Source organism: Primulina tabacum, chromosome 2 (genome assembly GCF_025594145.1).
Source record: "Primulina tabacum isolate GXHZ01 chromosome 2, ASM2559414v2, whole genome shotgun sequence".
Taxonomy (NCBI): Eukaryota; Viridiplantae; Streptophyta; class Magnoliopsida; order Lamiales; family Gesneriaceae; genus Primulina; species Primulina tabacum.
In genome coordinates this window covers 9,691,720-9,713,000 of record NC_134551.1, presented here as the reverse complement: position 1 = coordinate 9,713,000, position 21,281 = coordinate 9,691,720, and positions in this window count along the sequence as shown.

Below are 21,281 nucleotides of genomic sequence, written 5' to 3'. Positions count from 1 at the left end.
GTACATGGCTTTACACCTGGAGCAGGAGATACAATAACCTCTTAACACAAATGTTGAGTCGGGACCATCTTTAGATGAGTTGGCCCAAAGAAAAATTGAAGTTTCGAATCCTTATCTCGATCATTCAAGTCAACTGTTCACCTATGAGATTGAAGACGAAGATATCAACTTTAAACTTCAAACCGACAAGGAAAAATCTAAGGTTGGTACTAACGAGCTTATTGTTTCTCCATTTCATGTATATCAACATAATTGAGAGAAATTGAAAATACGAATATGTATTAACCCAGACACAATCCGAGTTGATATAGTAGGAAAGTATCGTATGATATGGATGAAACCAAATTCCTATCCCAAAGAGGTCAAGGAATTGTATGAATTTGAGGCTCTTGTCCTAGTTTATACATCACCCAACTCCTTAGAAATTTCAGCATTACCCAAGTGGATTCATGAAACTGTTCATGAAACATAGACAAATGATGATTATTTGTCAAGAGAAGATATTCTGGAGCTTTATCTTTTTAGTGCAGCACCAGAACAACTCGAAAAAAGCTCACACGAAGCCTTTCACTTTATCAAATTAAGAAGACCAGACATGAACATTCAGAAGTTTATCAAGGATCCTCTAGATAACATAGAAATGGAAAAGGTTAAGTTTCCATTTATTTTTTTTTATCAAAATTCTGTAAATGAATCTTTTCTATTAAATATCACGACATGAAAAACTACAAGGTTTTTAGAAGAAATATTTGAAAATAAAAGAATTCTTATGAGGAACAATAAAGGTGCTGAGGAGTAAAGAAACTCCTGAGAAATTCTTCAACATGGCTTACATTGGAAGATGGCCAGCAGATATCAACCCAGAGTGCTCGAACCGGAAAGAACCAGAGTTTTGGAAGGTTTTCATCCAAGATCTAACCAGAAATATACTGTAGAAAAAAGACTAAATGGTGAAAGACCACACAAGTTTTCCATGGAGACCATACAGAGCAAAAGATTTCCCGAAAACGTTAAAACAATCATGTAATCTAACCAATCCACTATAGATAGATGAACCACTCAACCACCACAAAAGACGGACCACTAAATAATGGTTAACATGACCACCTATTAAAAGTTGTTGTCAGCCACATCCATCAAGAAGAATAATTCACAAGTATGAAGTCCGAATTTTAAATTCACCAAGGCTGTGAGGACCGGATATTTTGGTTAATCAAATCAACCTTGTAATTAATATTTTTCAAGGAAATTAGAATATTGGATTTTGGGAATATATTGTACATCCTTGTATTGGAAATTTTATTATTGAAAATCTTAATTACCAAGTCAATAATATTTATACCAAGGCATGCAATTTCGAAAATTGGGAAGAAAGTCATGCAAGATTTGATTATCATACAAATTAAAAGGATTGAGGCATGATTATTGCTAGGAATTTCGAAAATCCCACTAGATTACATACCAAATTATTGTGATACTTGGTTAATTGGAAGGAAATCATCAAGATTGGCACCAATAAAACCGTGGGATCTAGCCAACCAATCAAGGGAGGAGATTAAGGAATTTACCCACATATTTGGTAGCTAAATAAATCTTGCTTGGAATGAAATTTTGGGAGTCAACCATAGGATTTGGAGGCCAACTTTGGACATGATTGACTACCTTGTTTAGCCTCCTATCACCCACCTATAAATACTCCATCATTCCTACTCATTCTCACCCACTAGAATTTCGAAAATCCCTTGCTGAATTTCGAAAATTCCAGCAGCCATACTAGCCGAAACTCTGCTCGAAAATCGTCCCGAAGTTAGCCTAAAAGTCGAGCCGAAGTGCTGCCCGATCGAGGAACAAGAAGCAATCCAATCCAATCCGTGCACTCCACATTTTTAGCATCCAAGACACTGTAAGTGAGCTGTTTTAAAGAATTAATTTCGATCATGCATTTTTGTGTGTTTTCGAAAATACGGTCGAGTACATGTTCTTTTCCTACTCCTTCTTGTGTTGTTGTCATTCGTTTTTAAGCACTGTGAAGAGTCGACTGTATATGGGTGGGAATCCCAACCATGACGTACCCTTACGCGGTGGGGGATATAACCGCTATACGGCCTCGTCCCCTTAGAGGAGTAAAAATTAGAGACTGATATCAGTAAACCATAGAAAGTAGATGAATCTCAGTGCTAGTCAATGTTATGCATGTGTTATGAGTGATGTTATGCAAGTCATGTGATTTCAAATTTTATGCATGTTGTTATATTGTGCTCGATACGACCCCCACTTGCTGAGTGACGACCATATCACTCACCCCTTACTCTACCCTCCCCAGACAAATCAGAAGAATAAATAGAGAAAGAAGAATCAGACACCAGTTTTTGGACTGATAGTGGACGCATGAAGAATTTTAATTAAGAATATGTTCTTGTGAGTTTTTAATTCAAGTTATAAACGCTTCCGCAGATTTGTATCGTTTTCAGAGTTACTATTGTAAAGACGATTCCATTTTTATGGTATTTATGATATAAACTGGTTTTGGTTTATACTGTACTACGAGGCTTGTTGTTTAGCAATTATGTGATTGTTGAATAACGTCGGTGTCGACTAACCCCGGTCTCGGGACGTGACAAAGGCTTCTATATATGTCAAGACAGAAAGAAGATGAAAACATAACTCAACCTCTTCATTTCTTTCAAATAAAATTGTAATAGTTTCTTTAGAAGTTTTGAGTGATGTAATTTCAACTACGATTGGTAGATAAATAAGTTCCTTCTCCTCTACATGAGGTTACTATGTAATAATATTTTGTATGTTTGAATAAAAGAACCAAGGCTTACAGCTCAACTCATGTATTATATTCAAAATTAAATATATTTACTATACATCATGATGTAGAAAACGATAAAGGGTTGTGCTAAAGGCTAATGAGAAAATTTACATCATGAACCATATATTGCGACTGCGTGCTTAGAATGTGAGGTGTAGTCTGTAAAACACAGTGGATACTACCTGAATGCATTCCAGTCAAAGATGTAAAAATATTTAATTTATTCTACAGAAGCATGATGGACTATATATATAAAAACCTATATATTCATGGTACATAGGCTGGAAACCATGCATAGCCCTATGCCTTTGGACATGCTCGATAGGTGTAACAATGTTACATACCAAGAAGATGATTCAAGGATGAATTTGCAAAAATTTAAATAAAATAGGGAGCTTAAACTAACGTTCGATTGACAAGGGATTAAAATCTAAATGAAACTAAGACTTGGAGATTTATTTGAAAGTCGCCCTTAATATAAACTTTTTAAAATAAAAAATTAGTCCGATCCGATCCAAAATGATATACATGTATAAGAAGATATTCCCTTCTAATAGATAGGATTTGGGGTGCGTGGTACGATAAACAATATTTTTTTATAGGAAAAACTATTCATTTTATTCTTTTGCTAAAATACTAAAAAATATTATACTATGATCTTGTAATAATTATAATGCTCGAAAAGTGGTTTGACTGAAAAATTAAATAAATAAAAAGTGAAAAAAATATAATTTACAGATGAATTTTTAGATATAAAACTAATAATATATTTAGCAAAATCTAAATTATAAGTCGAATATTAATATTCTATAAGTATTTAATATTATATTTTTCAGGAAACAAATAAAAAACTCACCCAACAAAGTTTTTTAAGCCTTATAACCCAATTTGATATTTTATTTGTTGAAAAAAAGAATCTCATTTATACTTTATTTTTACTAATTTGCATATAATATTTACTCGTTTGTTAGAAAATTTATTATCATTTATTAGGTTTTGGAGAAATACTCTATTTTTTTTTTGTTTTTGAGCAAGTTTTTTCATATTTATATGCGTTGATTTTTAATTCAAATCAAGTTAAATTTAGTTTACTAATTTTATTATCAGACTACATTATTCTAGTAATTTTATTACCAGTGTACGTTCAGAAAACCAAAATTTATACTAATAATATTTTTTTATCATATACTAAATTAAATAATTATTAGTATATGAAGGGAAATATACTTTCTCTAATTAATATGATTTCGTAACTTAAAATAATTTTCCTAATATTATCTCTTCCATGATTAATTTGATTTGGTTAATATTTATTGTAATTTTGCCTTTCTAGATAATATGGTATTTAGTGAGATAATTATGCAAATATTGATATGATATGGTATCAAGATTTAAGAAGAGTTTTGTTTCTATTAAACTCTTATTTTTCATTGTTGAGACAAACTCTAGGAGAGAAAATATCTATAAATAAGAGAAACAAGGACTTTGTTGCGGCTTCTTCATCTCGACATTATACACGCACATTGCACATTGTGAGTTTCAGAGAAAAGATCATAAACGTTGCTGCTGCTTTGGAGATTGTCGTCGGACGTGTTGCCATCGAATGTTGGAAACATCTGCAGACAACATCCCTGACGAGGTTGGCTGAAGAGTGTTTCTGTGACTCCAGTTTTTGGCACACGTTTCTTTTGCTTTCTTATTCACGTTTTAATATTGTTGGTTGTTTTTAGAAATTTTTATTTTCTCAAAGTGTTGAGGAAATTGATTTTCGTGAAAATCACTAGTGATAGATTTTTGTAAACGTTTTGGTTTTCTAGTGATTAATTTTTGCTCTGAGGCACCGCACAAGTATTTATACTTGTGCATATTCAATCTTTTCCATCGCATTTATTTTAAGTAATTTGTGTTACAAACTTTAATTTTCCGCTGCATGTTGTCCGAGATGTTGTAACATCTGACACAACATTTAATTCTGATAAAACACGAATTTGCATCTTATACTGATTTGGTTATATTAGATATATTTTATTATCTGTCGAACAACATAATATCTAACAAGTGGTATCAGAGCCTTCGCTTGATATACTAAGTGCTAATTCTGGTTTTGGTTTTGTTTGACAGGAATTATTTAAATGGATGCATCACTCTCGAACACCGCACTTCGGCCACCAATCCTAGACGGAACCAACTATAGTCTATGGAAAGTTAAAATTAGATATTACATAAAATCCATAGATGAACGGGCTTGGCAGCGTGTTATCAATGGATGGACTCCGCCAAGAAGGGTAGATGAAGATTGTGATAGTTTGGTAAAACCGGAAAGTGACTGGACCACCGATGAAGTGCAAAAAATTTCCAACTACAACTCAAAGGCCTTGAACGCGATCTTCTCATCGGTTGACATGAACATGTTTGGGTTGATTACAAATTGTATTTCTGCTAAGGATGCATGAGATATCCTCCAAAGACACTGTGAAGGTTCTGAGAGTGTGCGACAAACTAGACTAAGGATGCTTACTTCCAAGTTTGAAACTATGAGGATGGAAGAATCCGAGAACATATTGGATAATGATCGTCGCTTGCGAGAAATTGCTAATGAAGCGTTCAGTTTAGGGGACCCTATCTCTAATGAACGATTAGTTAGCAAGGTTCTCCGCTCTTTGCCTGAAAGGTTCAACGTAAAATTCTGTGCAATAGACGAGGCTAAGGACACATCTCAGATGGCTTTGGAAGACCTGATTAGTTCCCTACGCACCTTTGAGATGAACATGGACATGCAGAAGAAAGAAAAGGGTAAGACGATTGCCTCCCAAGTCTCAAATGACTCCTATAATGATCTCCTTCAAATATCCCAAGAAGTTAATGAATCAGATCTTTGCGAGGACTCCATCGCCTATATCACAAAGAAATTCGAGGATTACTTGAAGAGAATCAGAGATAAAAAGAAGGATACACAACCGCCTAGATTTCTTAGTCTACCCGCACCTGAAAGGCCACCAAAGTCTCCTGTCCAACAACAATTTCGACCAAGGAATGAAGGCAAGGGACAATTTAATTCGAAGAAGTATGATTCAGTGCAGTGTATAGAATGCCAAGGCTTCGGTCACTATGCCAATGAATGTGCTAACATGTTACGAAAAAACAAAGGCTACAATGCTTCTCTAAGCGATGAGGAATCTGATGAGGAAGAGAAATCAAATGATGAAGCCGATCATACCTCCTTGACTGCATTATTGACCAAAAACCATTGGCTGCAAGTGAATCCTTTAGGTGTTGCCACACCCGGACGCAACATCTGCCCAAAATCAGTCTGCCTTAAATCTACGTCTTCTGGAAATTTCAGTGAAAATGATGAGGAAGCTGAAAAAGAAGAAATTACCCTTGAAAGCGTACATAAACTTTATGAAGAGCTGTTTGAAGATTGGACCAAAAGTAACAAGCTTAACTCAAATCTTATGAAAGAAAATACCGAACTGAAATCGGTGGTGGCGAAACTTGAAGTCATTCTTTGCAAAAAGGATGTGGAACTAGGCAATACCAAGGATGAACTTCAAAAGGCTACTGAAACCTTATCCAAGTTTAATTCAAGCACCTCCAAGCTTGAAACCATTCTTTCAATGGGAAGAGATGACAAGAAGGGTTTAGGGTTCAAAGATATTGTATTTGAATTTTGTGAGTCTTCAAAATCTACTGTTTTTGTGAAGAGAAAATTGAAATATTCACACCGTCACAACCTACGCCTTCAACGAAAAGCTTTACTCCGAAAAGACAATCCACTGCACCTGTTCCTAAGAAGATAAAACGAAGGTATGCATGTCATTACTGCTTTAAGCCTGGACATATCAGGCCATATTGTTTTAAACTCAGGGACGACCGCATGAACCAAAAGTCAAGCCGAATGTTGCCTCAAATGTTGCACAACACTTTCCGCAACACCTTTATAAATCGACCTACAGTAAGACAGGTTTGGGTACCAAAGGTAAAAATTCACTGTAATGTTGTGTATACTTCATTAAAAACTAACACTGCAGATTACTGGTACTTTGATAGTGGAAGCTCACGCTCTATGACAGGGTCACGAGAATATCTCATCGATTATGTTGAACAAAAATGTGGTAGAGTAACCTATGGAGGGGGAGCTAAAGGAAAAATTGTTGGAAATGGAACTTTGAATGTCGAAGGATTACCAAAACTCCACAATGTGCTCCATGTTGAAGGACTAAACTCAAATTTGATAAACATAAGTCAATTATGCGATGATAATTTGCATGTCAAGTTTAATAAGCATGCATGTGAAGTTTTTGATGAATCTTTTGCATGTCAAGTTTAATAAGCATGCATGTAAAGTTTTTGATGAATCTAACATATGCATCATGACAGGTACAAGGTCTTCGGACAATTGCTACCAAATTGGTGAAGAACTGTCGAGCAAACACGCACAAATCACTGAACTTGACCTTTGGCATCAGAAACTCGGCCATGTAAACTTCAAAACCTTGAAGAATTTGAGTAAATACGAGGCAGTGCGAGGTATGCCTAATCTTTCATCTTGAATTCCTTATGTGTGCGGTGAGTGTAAAAAAAAAAAACAGACTCGTGTGTCACACCCGGTGTTTCCAACATCTAGGACAACACGCTGTCTGGAGTTACTTCACATGGATTTTATGGATCCTATGGAAGTCGAAAGCTTTGGAGGTAAAAAATATTCTTTTGTATGTGTTGATGATTTTTCACGATTTTCATGGATACGTTTTATCAAGGAGAAATCAGACACGTTTGATGTGTTTAAACAATTGATCACAAGAATCAGAAACTTCCACAGTTTGAAGGTTAGAAGGATCAGGACAGACCATGGTAAGGAGTTTGAAAATTCTTCATTCTCATCATTTTGTGACAGGAAAGGAATTACTCATGAGTTCTCGGCACCAAAAACTCCACAGCAGAATGGGATTGCCGAGCGTAAGAATAGAACACTTCAGAAATGGCAAGGGTGATGCTGACCTCAAAGAATATCTCAAAGTGATTTTGGGCAGAGGCCTTAAATACGGCTTGTCATATCTCAAACATAGTATATTTGAGAAGCGGCTCAACCATGACATCTTATGAGATAATCATGGGAAAAAAATCCTAATCTCAAATATTTTCATATTTTTGGATGTGTTTGTTACACTTTAAATGACAGGGATCAGCTTGCTAAATTCGATTCAAAGAGTGATAAGTGTCTGTTTTTAGGATATGCTACTAATAGTCGAGCCTATCGTATGTTTAATCTAAGAACTAGGACTATTATGGAATCGATTAATGTTGTTTTTGATGATTGTGCATATCTCAAGAAGAAAACAGCTGAGTATGACGTTGATGACCTTCTGGAAAACCCAATCATACTGGAAAATGAAGGTGTTGTCTCAGATGTTGCAACACCTAGCACAACACATGACACTGAAGTCACTGAAGCTAAGGACGGAGAAAACAGTGAGGATGACGTAGTAGATGATGGACTGAATATACCGACTAAGATCCAGAAAAATCATCCATCATCTCAAATAATTGGAAGTGTGCAAGGAGAAGTCCAAACTCGAAAGAAAGAGAAATCGACTACCGAAAGATGGTTTGACTAGTATGCATGAGTACCATGTACTCATAGGTTAGATTTTCATGTTTTGTTTCTCAAATTGAACCTAAAAATGTTGTCGAAGCCTTAAAAGATGAATTTTGGATCAATGTTATGCATGATGAGCTTGAAGAGTTCGTTCGAAATGATGTTTGGGATTTAGTTCCACCTCCTGACCATGGCAATATAATTGGAACAAAGTGGGTTTTTAAAAATAAAACTGATGAGTCAGGAAACATCATTCGAAACAAAGCAATGTTGGTTGCTCAAAGGTACACACAGATTGAAGGGGTTGACTTTGATGAGACCTTTGCTCCTGTTGCCCGCATTGAGTCAATCCGACTTTTGCTAGCCATTGCATGCTACATGAAAATAAAACTATTTCAAATGGACGTCAAAAGTTTATTTTTGAATGGTTTCTTGTGTGAGGAAGTACATGTTAGACAGCCTAAAGGATTCGAAGATCCACACAATCCGAATCATGTGTACAAGTTGAAGAATGCTCTCTATGGTTTGAAGCAAGCACCACGTGCTTGGTATGGTAGATTGACTGATTACTTACTTGATATTGGATTTAAACGAGGTGAGGTAGATAAAACGCTTTTATTCAAAAATCCAAAGGTGAGATTCTTATCAGTCAAATCTATGTCGATGATATCATTTTTGGTTCCTCATCCCAAAAACATGCTAATGACTTTGTTGAATGCATGTCTACTACCTTTGAAATGAGCATGGTTGGTGAATTACATTTCTTTATTGGTATGCAAATCAAACAAATGCATGATGACATCTTTTTGTGTCAAAGTAAGTATGCTAAGAATCTAGTAAAGAAATTTGCAAATGAAAACACCAAGCACATGAAGACACCTATGGGCTCAAATGAAAAATTATCCAAAGATGATGCGGCCGAAGATGTTGACAACACCTTATACCGTAGCATCATAGGAAGTCTCCTGCACTTGACCCCTAGCCGCCCAGACTTAATGTTTAGTGTTTACTTGTGCGCTAGATACCAATCTAATCCTAAGATTTCTCACTTAAAAGCCGTAAAACGTATCCTACGATACATAGCCGGAACAATTGACTTAGAATTATGGTATACTCACGATACCAACTCAAATCTAGTAGGGTTTTCTGATGCCGATTGGGCAGGGGATTTGGATGATAGAAAAAGCACCTCTGGAGGCTGCTTTTACCTTGGAAATAACTTGATATCATGGCATAGTAGAAAACATAACTGTGTTTCACTTTCAACTGCTGAATCCAAATATGTGGCAGCAGGAAGTGGTCGCACTCAACTCTTGTGGATGAATCAAATGATAGAAGATTATGGACTTAAGAGTGAACCCTTAGTGGTGTACTGTGACAATTCTAGTGCAATAAACATTTCAAAAAATCCAGTACAACACTCTCGTACTAAACACATTGACATTCGTCATCACTTTATTCGAGATCTAGTAGAGAAATGATTGATTCGGATGGAATTTGTTGATACAAATAACCAATTGGCTGACATATTCACAAAAGCATTAGACTTTGAGAGGTTCTCCAACTTTAGGAAATCTCTCAGCATGTGTTCTGTCTGATCATTCATAGATGTTGTCTCAGATGTTACAACATCTCGGACAACACCTAACATGCATGTGCATTTCTAAGCATTAGACATTCTGCATTTTCATGCATACTGTGATATGATATGTTGGAATGATGTTGCTTAATCTTCTGTTACACTTACAATTCCTTATTCGATCTTGCTTAACACATTTGGAAATGAAACATACTCTAATTGAGTCACTAAGTAATGAAGGATAATCTTGTATATCATGAGTTTGTCCCATGTGAAAGGTGATTTGAGTAGACTGAAAATATTTATAAAACATGATCTGTATCAGAAGAAAAGATTGAAAAAAGCTACCTAAAAGAGTCCAATGAAGACTGTGCTTTTAGTGTGGGAGCTACCTCTTCTGAATTCAATACAAAAAATCAAAATAGAAGAAATTGGAAAAAGCTACCTAGAATAGTCCAAAAGAAGATTGTTCTTCTAGTGTGGGAGCTACCACTTCTATTATCAATAGTTGCTAAGTGACCAAGTGTGGAGAAAAATCAAATTTTCTTTGGGAATTGTATATGTTTTCGGAAGATGTTGTCAACATTCATGACAACACTTCATCTGTAAACATATCTTATATTTGTTTTCATGTTTTCTATTTTTGTTACATCCTGTTATTAGGCATAAATAGATCATGCATAAACATATCATCGTGCATATTGTTGTGCCACAAGGACAAGCGTATTTCAACAAAGTAAACTTCAATGAAAATCCAGACTTTGCGAAAACCTCTAATCTATATGATCATTGATGTCTAGTGGAGGTAAATTCGATATGGGTTTATTTCTAGAAATTTTGAAAATATATTGTGCGAAAATCATCCCAGCAATCGCCTGACAGGGTTAACGGTTCAATTTTAGCGTTTCATTTTCTTACTGTTAGACTCCTGGGTCGCTACAGATTTTTTTAGCGTTGTGTTGATTGTGCATAATTACCGTTTAATTAACACTCATTTATCTCACAATCCCAATCATCGACATTTCATTTACCTTCTTGCAAACCCTAGAACCGTTCTCTGCATAATCTGCTCTCTGAAATTTCTATCCGCATTTTTTTTGTGAAATCGTGCTATTTTCTCTGCAATTCTCGTAATTCTCCCTCTGATAAATTCATAAATGGCAGGAAAGGGTTTTGATCCCCACGATATCCGAAGCGAAATAGGCCATACAGAGGATGTTCCCTCACCTCCCGCAACATCTGCAACAACACCCCCTGTTCAGAACTTGCAGATCATTCCTGCTGTTCTAATGCCCGAGCCTCTGGAAGTCATTGCCCCCGGTGAGCTTGGAAATGTACTGGACATTGATAACCCACCAATTATCAGGGTTTTCGATCCACTCTCTCTTCCTAAAAGACGATGAAAAAGGCAGACATGATATAATCCTGATCTTACGCCTGGGAAACGTTTCCGTTACAAGGGCCAGCCATCCACTCGGACGTCATTAATTGATCCTAATAGTACCTCGGGGGATGACTCCGACGATGCAGATTTTGAGCTGGTTCCTTGCAAATTGCCGGTTCCTTTGGTTGCTGCTACTACTGGTAAGGCCACCGTATCTTCTTCTGAAAATGTCCCCTTGACTCCACAGGAAACACACACTGCATCTAAAGCAGATGAATATGAGGTCTCGCTGGCCCAATTTATGGCCACACTGAAGAAAAACAAGAAATATGCTCAGCCAAGCCTCGCACTCCTCCAACTGTTTCCAGTGATGACGAGATAAGAGACGCCTCGGCAAGTCTCTCCCCTAGTACTGAGTCTAGTGGCTCTTCTCACCATACTGATGACTCACTTGATGAGGCTGACTCATCTGCTCCTGAGGCTCTTGAAGGGTCCTCTGCTGAGGAAGATGTTGTCGAGGATGCTGCCAACATTGTGGACAACACAGATGTTTCTGACTATGATCTCACTACTGCTTTCTCGGACAAATTCTACACTGAGCAAGCCTCTGCTCAATGGAATCTGTATGCGCATCGCTTATTTTTGGAGGAAAAGAATATTGATGAGGCTGTCTTTGAGAGACACAATATGCTCGCTTTTCTCAAGCACTGCCACCTTCTCCCCACCGTTTCAGTGGTAACACCTTTTTCCCGACTTCCTGTGTTAGAATTCTATGCAAACTTGTCCCTGAGCGTCGGTGATGAATGCTTCGCCAAGTATGGGAAAGTGTTTGTCAGAAACAGGGTCTATGATTTCAATCCTAATGTCATCAATCAGTTTTACCAGAACCCAACATTGGACATTGATGGCCTTGCCCCCGACATTCATCTGGCTACCTCCACACTCACTGGAGGCGTTATTACTCACTTCCCGGTCCATCCGAAGAAACTCTCAGCTGCAAATCTGAAATCATTTTATTCCGTTCTTCACAAGCTGGCCATCCGCAATTGGACTCCTTCTAAAAACACCACCACCGTCACAAGACACCAAGCTCTGGTTCTGTACTCCATCGGGACAGATGAAATGTTTAATTTTGGACAACTGGTGTTAACACAGTGCTTCAATATGCTGAGGGTGGTCTGAAATCATCGAAGCTACCTTTTCCCAGTCTGATCTATGGGCTTCTTATCTCACAAGGTTTTGTTAGAGATGTCAGTGAGCACTTATCTGACCTTGGTGAACCATTCAAGATTGCTCCTGCATTCTTCAAGGAAAATAGGAAGGTTGATCTTCCTTGGTCTGCCCCCTGTAATGCTTCTGCCGCACCTACTGGACCGCGAAGCCCTCATGCTCATCCATCGACAACTGATTACATCATGATCTCTGTGTCAGACGTACACGCCCACATTTTTCATGCTATGGCAAAGGTTGAGCAAGCCAAGGCTGCTATTGATCATGCTATGAAGACAGTTGAACAAGCAAAGTCTGATATTGCCTACTATGAAGCTGTGGCTAGAAATTTTTGGCTCTTTTTGGAGGTAGCTGTCTTTCCCGGGCAAAAAGGGGGAGATGGAGATGATCAAACAGAAGCTGGTCCTTCAGGGACCAAGGATGATGATGATGAAGAGGATGAAGGGAATTAAGTGTCTTCGTTAAAAGTCGATATTTTTGCTGTTCTGTTCTACTATGTTCTACTTAACTGATAATGAAATGGTGCAGGTGTTATCACAAGTGTTGGAAACAATTCTAACAACACCAGTGCTAACCTTATTTTATTCAGGGGGAGAAAAATTCTCTAACATAGGGGGAGTTGATTTGAACTACACAAGGATAAATGGGTTTGATCTCATTTTGTCCAGAAAGGCAAAAATGGGAGATTGAAGGGAAATATATTTTCTCTAATTAATATGATTTCATAACTTAAAATAATTTTTCTAATATTATCTCTTCCATGATTAATTTGATTTGGTTAATATTTATTGTAATTTTGCCTTTCTAGATAATATGGTATTTAATGAGATAAATATGCAAATATTGATATGATATGATATGATATCAAGATTTAAGAAGAATTTTGTTTCTATTAAACTCTTATTTTTCCTTGTTGAATAGGTTTCCTTGTTGAGACAAACTCTAGGAGAGAGAAGATCTATAAAAAAGAGAAACAAGGACTTTGTTGCGGCTCTTCATCTCGACATTATACACGCACATTGCACATTGTGAGTTTTAGAGAAATGATCATAAACGTTGCTGCTGCTTTGGAGATTGCCGTCGGACGTTTTGCCATCGAATGTTGGAAACATCTGCAGACAACATCCGTGACGAAGTTGGCTGAAGAGTGTTTCTGTGACTCCAGTTTTGGGCACACGTTTCTTTTGCTTTCTTATTCACGTTTTAATATTGTTGGTTTTTTTAGAAAGCTTTATTTTCCCAAAGTGTTGAGGAAATTGATCACTAGTGATAGGTTTTTTTAAACGTTTTGATTTTCTAGTGATTAATTTTTGTCCTGAGGCACCGCACAAGTATTTATACTTGTGCATATTCAATCTTGTCCATCGCATTTATTTTAAGTAAATTTGTGTTACAAATTTTAATTTTCCGCTGCATGTTGTCCGAGATGTTGTAACATCTGACACAACATTTAATTATGATAAAACATGAATTTGCATCTTATACTGATTTGGTTATATTAGATATATTTTATTATTTGTCGAACAACACGATATCTAACAGTATACATATAAAAAAAAAATTAAATATATTATATGTTCTAAAAAATCGACCTAGGCCGGAGCTCATCAACTTTTGGAGTTGTTCTGTCCTTGTCCCTACCTCCAACTCATTGTCGGACTCGACGTCGAGTGGCGTCCCTCTTACAACCGTTCTGTCCAAAACCCACCCGCCACCCTACAGCCATGCGTTGGCTGTTGTTGTCTGATCTACCAAGTCATTCATTCCCCGAGTATCCCGTCTTCTCTCACCCATTTCTGTCGAATCCTAACAATACACTCATCGGGGTGGGCATCAAAGCTGATTTGGAAAAGCTCCAAGTAAACTATATGTTTGGGTTCAATACTGATTCAGCTTATTTGAGGGAAATAGCGGCGAATGTCTATGGAAGAACGGAATTGAGGAATTGTGTGTTGTGCTGGGGAAAGAGGTAGAGAAGCCGCAGATAGTGACGATGAGCGGATGGGATAACCGGTGGCTGACTCCTGATCAAGTGCAGTTGCTTGTGTGTTCTGGAATATGCAGGCAGGGCCTTGCTTGATTTCACTTTTATTTTCTCTTTTTTAAGATATTTTGTCTACATTTATTTTAATTTTTCATTGAATTTTGAGGATTCATATTATTGTGGTTCATGTTTTGATTAGAATTTATCTAAACTAATTTAATTAACTGATCATGAAGTTGATAATTGTTGATTCAACTTAATTTTATTGAGACTTATATACTAACTAGTTTTTAATTATTTTTATTAAATTTTATTTAAAATTACAATTATACTTTTATATTTTTAAAATTCAGTCATATCTTAAGTTATATTTTAAAATTTTTAAATAAAATAATTTATCACTCTTAATAAAAAATATGAAAAAATAATTAATTCGAAAATAAAAAATTTATCATATTTAGAGATATATATTTTAAACGTTCAAATGATCATTGGTGTAGATAAATCATTTTACCTTGATGGAAATATATTTAATAAGCACACGTGGGCACCGAGAAATATATTTAATAAGCACACGTGAGCACCGTCCGCGCGGACGGTGCTCCACGTGGTAAGCGCGGAAGCTCCATGTGGCGCCATTCCATTCGACCGACACTTATCTACCAAGCGCGGACGCTCCATGTGGCGCCATTCCATTCGACCGACACTTATCTGAATGGATTCCTTCTTCTTTCCTCCTCTTCTTCTTTCCTCCTCTTTTCTTTTTCGTCTCATTTTCGCATTTCTCAGTTTCTCATTTCCTCACCGAAAATTTTTTGAGACGAAGTTGAGAAGATCTACAACATAGTTCAAAATGGCAGATAATCGAAATCCAGAAGATCCCAATGTCCTCTATTTACAAGCGACACATATTTCATCAAAAGTTTTTCCTTAACCGTTGATGATATTGTCAAAGTGAAGAGATCAGACAATTTGATTTGGAAGTTATATACTGATAATTTTTTACACAGTCGTGTACTAGCATATTTAAATTATATGGGTTTTTATGGAGTTTTAGAATGTGGCTCACAAGTTTATGATAATCATTTGATTACTGCGCTTGTTGAACGTTGGCAACGCGAGACACACACGTTTCATTTTACATGTGGTGAAGCAACAGTCACGTTACAAGATGTTTCAATAATTTGAGGTCTAACAATTGATGGTGAAGCAGTGACTGGAGTAGATGTGTCACATAAAGTTTAGAAATGGCAACACATATGTTTGGATATGTTGGGATTTTTGCCAGCATCAAAACATTTGAAAGGTGGTCATCTGTCTATGACTGCACTACACGATCAATGCATGTCTAACCTTGTTAATGATGATACTTCAGAAGTAGATGTTGTGAAATTTACCCGTTGTGTTGCGTTAATGATTATTGGAGGAATAATATTCCCTGACTATCAAGGAGGGTCTGCTAGACTAATATTTTTGCAACTGCTACGAGATATTGAAAACGTGAAGTCTTATAGTCGGGGTAGTGTAGTTTTAGCATTTCTACACCATGAGTTGTGTAACGCGTCACGTACAGAGAAGACTACAATGGCTGGACCTTTATATATCCTGCATGTATCATTAATGTGATGTGATTATTTAACACAATTTTTTTGTTAAATTTGTTGAACAATTTTTATTATTATAAGCAGATATGGGCATGGAGCAGGATTAAATGTGTTAACCCCGATTGAGATGGGTTAACATTAGTTGTACCTCCCGTTGATACGGATACTTTTATTCCAGTTTCTCCATATGGTGCACGGTAATATTTAAAAATTATTGTGGGAATATCATATATATCTTGTATATTTTCTTGACAAGTAAATTTTTTTTTATAATTGTAGGTGGAAATTTGGATTTAGTTACACACATTCACCTACACATTCTGTAAGAATTATAAGGGATTCTCTAGATCGTATGAATAATAATGAGGTATTATAGAATTTTAATATTTAATAGTGATTAAATGAAGAATATTTAACATATTGAATATTTAATTTTAACATATTTATTTTTTACAGTTTAATTGGATCGTTTACCAGAAGAATGACATAGATGAGAAGACGATTATTGATTCATATGACAACAAAATATAGCGATGTGTTTGTCCCCTTATATGCTTTGACATCGTGAAGATGCATCGTCCTAATCGGGTCATGCGACAATTTAAAAGACGACAATCAATCCAGGGTCTGCCGTCGACAATGACGATATGCATAATATAACGAGAATTGGACATCGAAACACCGATTGGAGAGATTATCATAGAAATTCAATCGAGTTGTGGAATAATAGGCTGAGATATGTTCCTAAAGGGGTGCGACACGGGCGATCGATGCAAACTAACGAAGACTACTTCCAATGGTATAATCGAATAACTGTGCGCACCATATCATCTGCAGTTACTGTCGTTGGTTTTCAACCACATCCATACAATACTTTAGTTGGACAATTTAATATTCAACAAAATTTCAGTACGCTTTCTCCTTTTGCGCATCAGTCATCAATCGGGTGGAGAAGTGACATGGTTAGGCAACCAAGTGGGTTTGCAGAAGCCTCTACTATTTTTACAACAGCTGAATTGAATATTGTAGGAACCTCTACTACTCAACCTGGTTTTTTCAGTGATTCAGGGTTTGCTGACTTTCGTTCGTTTGGTCAGCCGGATTTTCAGACTCCTTATTGGTCGAACACACAAAGTTTTACGAATTTGCTTAATGTTGGACCTCAGCATATTGTGCATGACACTCGACCACATAGGAATGTTTTTTCACCTATCACTTATCCAGGTTACTCAAATGAGGAAAATCCTGAAAATGTAGGATTGCGTAGAGGGACAAGAAGACGCAATCCACCTGATTGTGGAACAGGGAGCCATTTTATCATTTTAATTATGACGATGTTTCTTCTACTTAATTGTAACTATATAATTTCTATTGTTGTACAGTTTGCATTGTTGCATAGTCTAAATTGTATTATCTATACAAATTGTTTCCATCGATTGAAATATAGCACAAAAAAGAAACATAGTTAAACCATAACGAAATTCAATAATAAAAACATACACCTCAACTCATCGTGTCATAAAAAACACATGATCCATAATATTATTTCATTAAACGAAAGGATAATATGCCAAATCAGAAAAGACATCAGGACTCGCTGTCCTCGCCTGACAGCTCAACCTCCTCCTCATCATCATACTCAAAATCATCCTCGACGGGTCGATGTGAAAATGCTGGGGGGGGGGGGGGGTGGAAATGGCTCTTCGGAGGCGCTAGTCGCAAGGAAGCGCTGCGCAAGCACACGATGATAATCATGCACGTAATCAAACTGCTCGCGTGTTATCTGCCACTGCTCGCGTGTTACCTGGTGTGCGGTCTGTCCCCTCTCTGCACGTTCTTGTCATGCGTGCCGTGCCTGTCTGGCGGGCTGTGGCTGTGCTCCACTCCCTGAACCCTCGCCTGGACCACTCTCAATCTGCCTGCGTCTTTTATCTCTCGGCATCTATCCATAAATTAAAATATCGCCTTTCTTGTGCAAGACTGGCTCACTATCATCCCATATAACCCCAGCTAGGCGGCAGAGCTCCGTGATGGTCAAAGAATGGGGCATGCTAACTGTGGATGTGCCCCATGCCGCCTGCAGAATCGAATTCATAATCACCCGACCTGCATCCACTTTCTTCCCGGTGATGATGCAATACACCAATGCTGCTTTCTTTTTTGTGACATCAGAAACATGCCCAGATGGCATCAACCGCGCTGCGACAAAATGGTACCAGTTATATGCCTCCCTACACATGCATGTCACAGGAAATGTGACCGGAGCTCGCTGATTATTTAGTTTTCAAACCGTGCCCGGGTCACAAAGTGTGTTGATTATCGTCTCATAGGGATAGGGCTCTCTCATAAATCTCGTGTAATCGTCGTTTTTGTAGTCAAGCATGGAGTACAACGAGTTAATAGTCCTGCTGTCAAAGGCAACCATATGCCCCCTTACTCTCACGTGATAGTCCCCATGCCTAACCATCAAGTTAGCGTAGAATTCTCGGACAACTGACATCACAGCATCTGGTGGTGGCTTCACAAACTCAGCCCAATGCAAGTGCTGAGCCAGATTTAATCTATCACAACCCTGGACGCTCTGATCCATTCCTCTTTCTCGCTACATGTTTTTCTCTTGTAATTTAGTATAATTTTCTGCTGCAACTGCATCCCAAAAACGTCGTCCATCAAAACCAGCATGAGACGACTGACCATCCCCAGAATCAACTTGCTTGCTTTTCTTCCTCGGCGGCATGTTTGAAATCGCGCTAATAACCTAGAACTTGTCTTGAAACGAAAACATAGCAAACACATAAATCGCCCTACTACGTACAAGGCAAAAATCCACCTACTACTAACAACTACCTAATTGAAGCATTATATCGAACACGTTATATGCACAAACTCTATAACATTGTTAATTCAAAAGTTGACATGAAATTGATGAATGATTCATAACACGAATAATGTTACCTTATGTTAGAACCGAAATTGTATTTCACTTCGACCAGGAGCGACTTGTGGAAGTCGATTTTTTTTATTGGGAGGAGAGGAGAAAGTGGGAGGATTTGGTGATGTTAAAGAAGGAGGAATGAGGGTGAAGGAAGGAATTTTTTTTTTAAAATAGGTGATCTAGCGCCGAGGCGCTGCGTATGTAGCGCCGAGGCGCTAGATCTTCGGGAGACAAGCGCCGAGGTGCTTTAACATTAGCGCCTCGGCGCCAGATTTGAGCAAATCTGACTCCGAGGCTCTTAGGTATTAGTGCTACGGCGTTATGACTTTTTTTTTAAAAAAACATTTCTACGCCGACTCACTGAACAATCGAAAATTTTTTTCAACTCTTTTTTTGTTAACAAATAAGTTGCTTACATATTAAATGTTAATACAAATTTAAAAAAGACTTCAGCATTGTTGTCTCTCTCTCTTAAACCCGGTATGTCCATCTCATTTCTAATTTGAGTTGTTATGTCTCTACCAACTCTTCTTCTTTCACGTCTAACCGGGTTGTGGCGCAACTCGAAAGTTGGAGGATCCCAGTATCGCTCATCTGCAAGAGGTCAAAATCTGCCCTCGTACGTTGCTAAGTACTCAGATATGTTATACCCAGGGCTGCACAAGTGTCGTGGGATCCAAGGAGTGCCACTTAGCTGTGCAAATAGCATGGGAACATGGGATGCCAAAAATGTCCATTTACCACATGAACAATCACTCGTTGATAACTTGACGACCTGCATATGTTGGCCACGACTTGGTCTTCCTACCGTTGCAACAGAAGCAGTTTGCTCACGTACATCGTATTTGGAAACACGATGTTCACTAGATTTTCTCGCCCATTTCTCATACTTCCGACATGCATAATCTGACCACAGCTGATTTTCCCGAACCCTACGACCACCTCTTGTCACACGTTCAATGAAATATTGTACGCACCTCAGAAGTGTCAAGTGTACTATGGCAGATATAGAAAGTCTACGAGCACCTTTGAACACACTGTTTAAACACTCCGATATATTGGTTGTCATCACCCCACAACGCCAACCACCGTCATGAGCCAAACTCCATTTTTCTTTAGCAATTCCAGCCAAATATCGGTGCGCCAAAATGTTTTTTTGCTTGATTACCTCCATTATTGCTTCAAACTTACATATTTGATTTTGTGTGCATTCCGCCCAGCATAAATCTTTCAAATGCACGTATTTTAATTTAACGTTAAAGTTTGAACACAAATGTCTCAAACAAAAACGATGTACACCGTAAGGAGGTTGAAAATATAGTAGATTTCAGTTGCTCGCATGATTCTCTTATGCCTATCAGAAATAAGACACACACCATTTTCACCACGAACAACATGTTTTTCTAGGTTCTCCAAGAACCATTTCCAAGAATCTGTTGTTTCTTCATCCACAATAGCAAATGCTAGCGGTAGAACCTGATTGTTCGCATCCAGAGTGACACCAATCAATATTTTGTGCTTGTATTTGGTATACAAGTGTGTACCATCGACACTAATTATTTTCCGACAATGTCGAAACCCATCAATACACGGCCTGAATGCCCAGAAAACATAGTTCAATGTCTTACAAATTTCAGTGTTGGCTCTGAGATGTTTCCACTCCACAGCTGTTCCAGGATTATATTTGGACAAAGCACACATATATTTTGGAAGCAATTTAATGGAGCTCTCCCATGTACCATAAGCAATTTCCATATCACGTTTCAAATTTTGCCATGCCTTCGTGTACGAGATTTGATATCCATATTTATCTTTCACATTTTCGATGATATACTTAATCTCGTACGAAGGATCACAACGAACAACTCCCAATAGCGTATGTGCCAACATATCACTGTTCAAATTCTTATGGTCTATACCAACAGAGGTAGATATACATGTGTGAGGCCCGTCATATTTTGTTATTTTCTAATAACCAGTCTTGGCCTTCAAAGAAGCGTGAAGTCCCCATCGATAAATGACCGTATAAGATTTATTTTTACAATGTAACTTCCACAAACTGCATGTGCTATCCACGACATAGTACTCACGCCTGATAACTCTGACGGAATAATCCTTCACAGATGCAATAAGATCCTTCTTATCTTT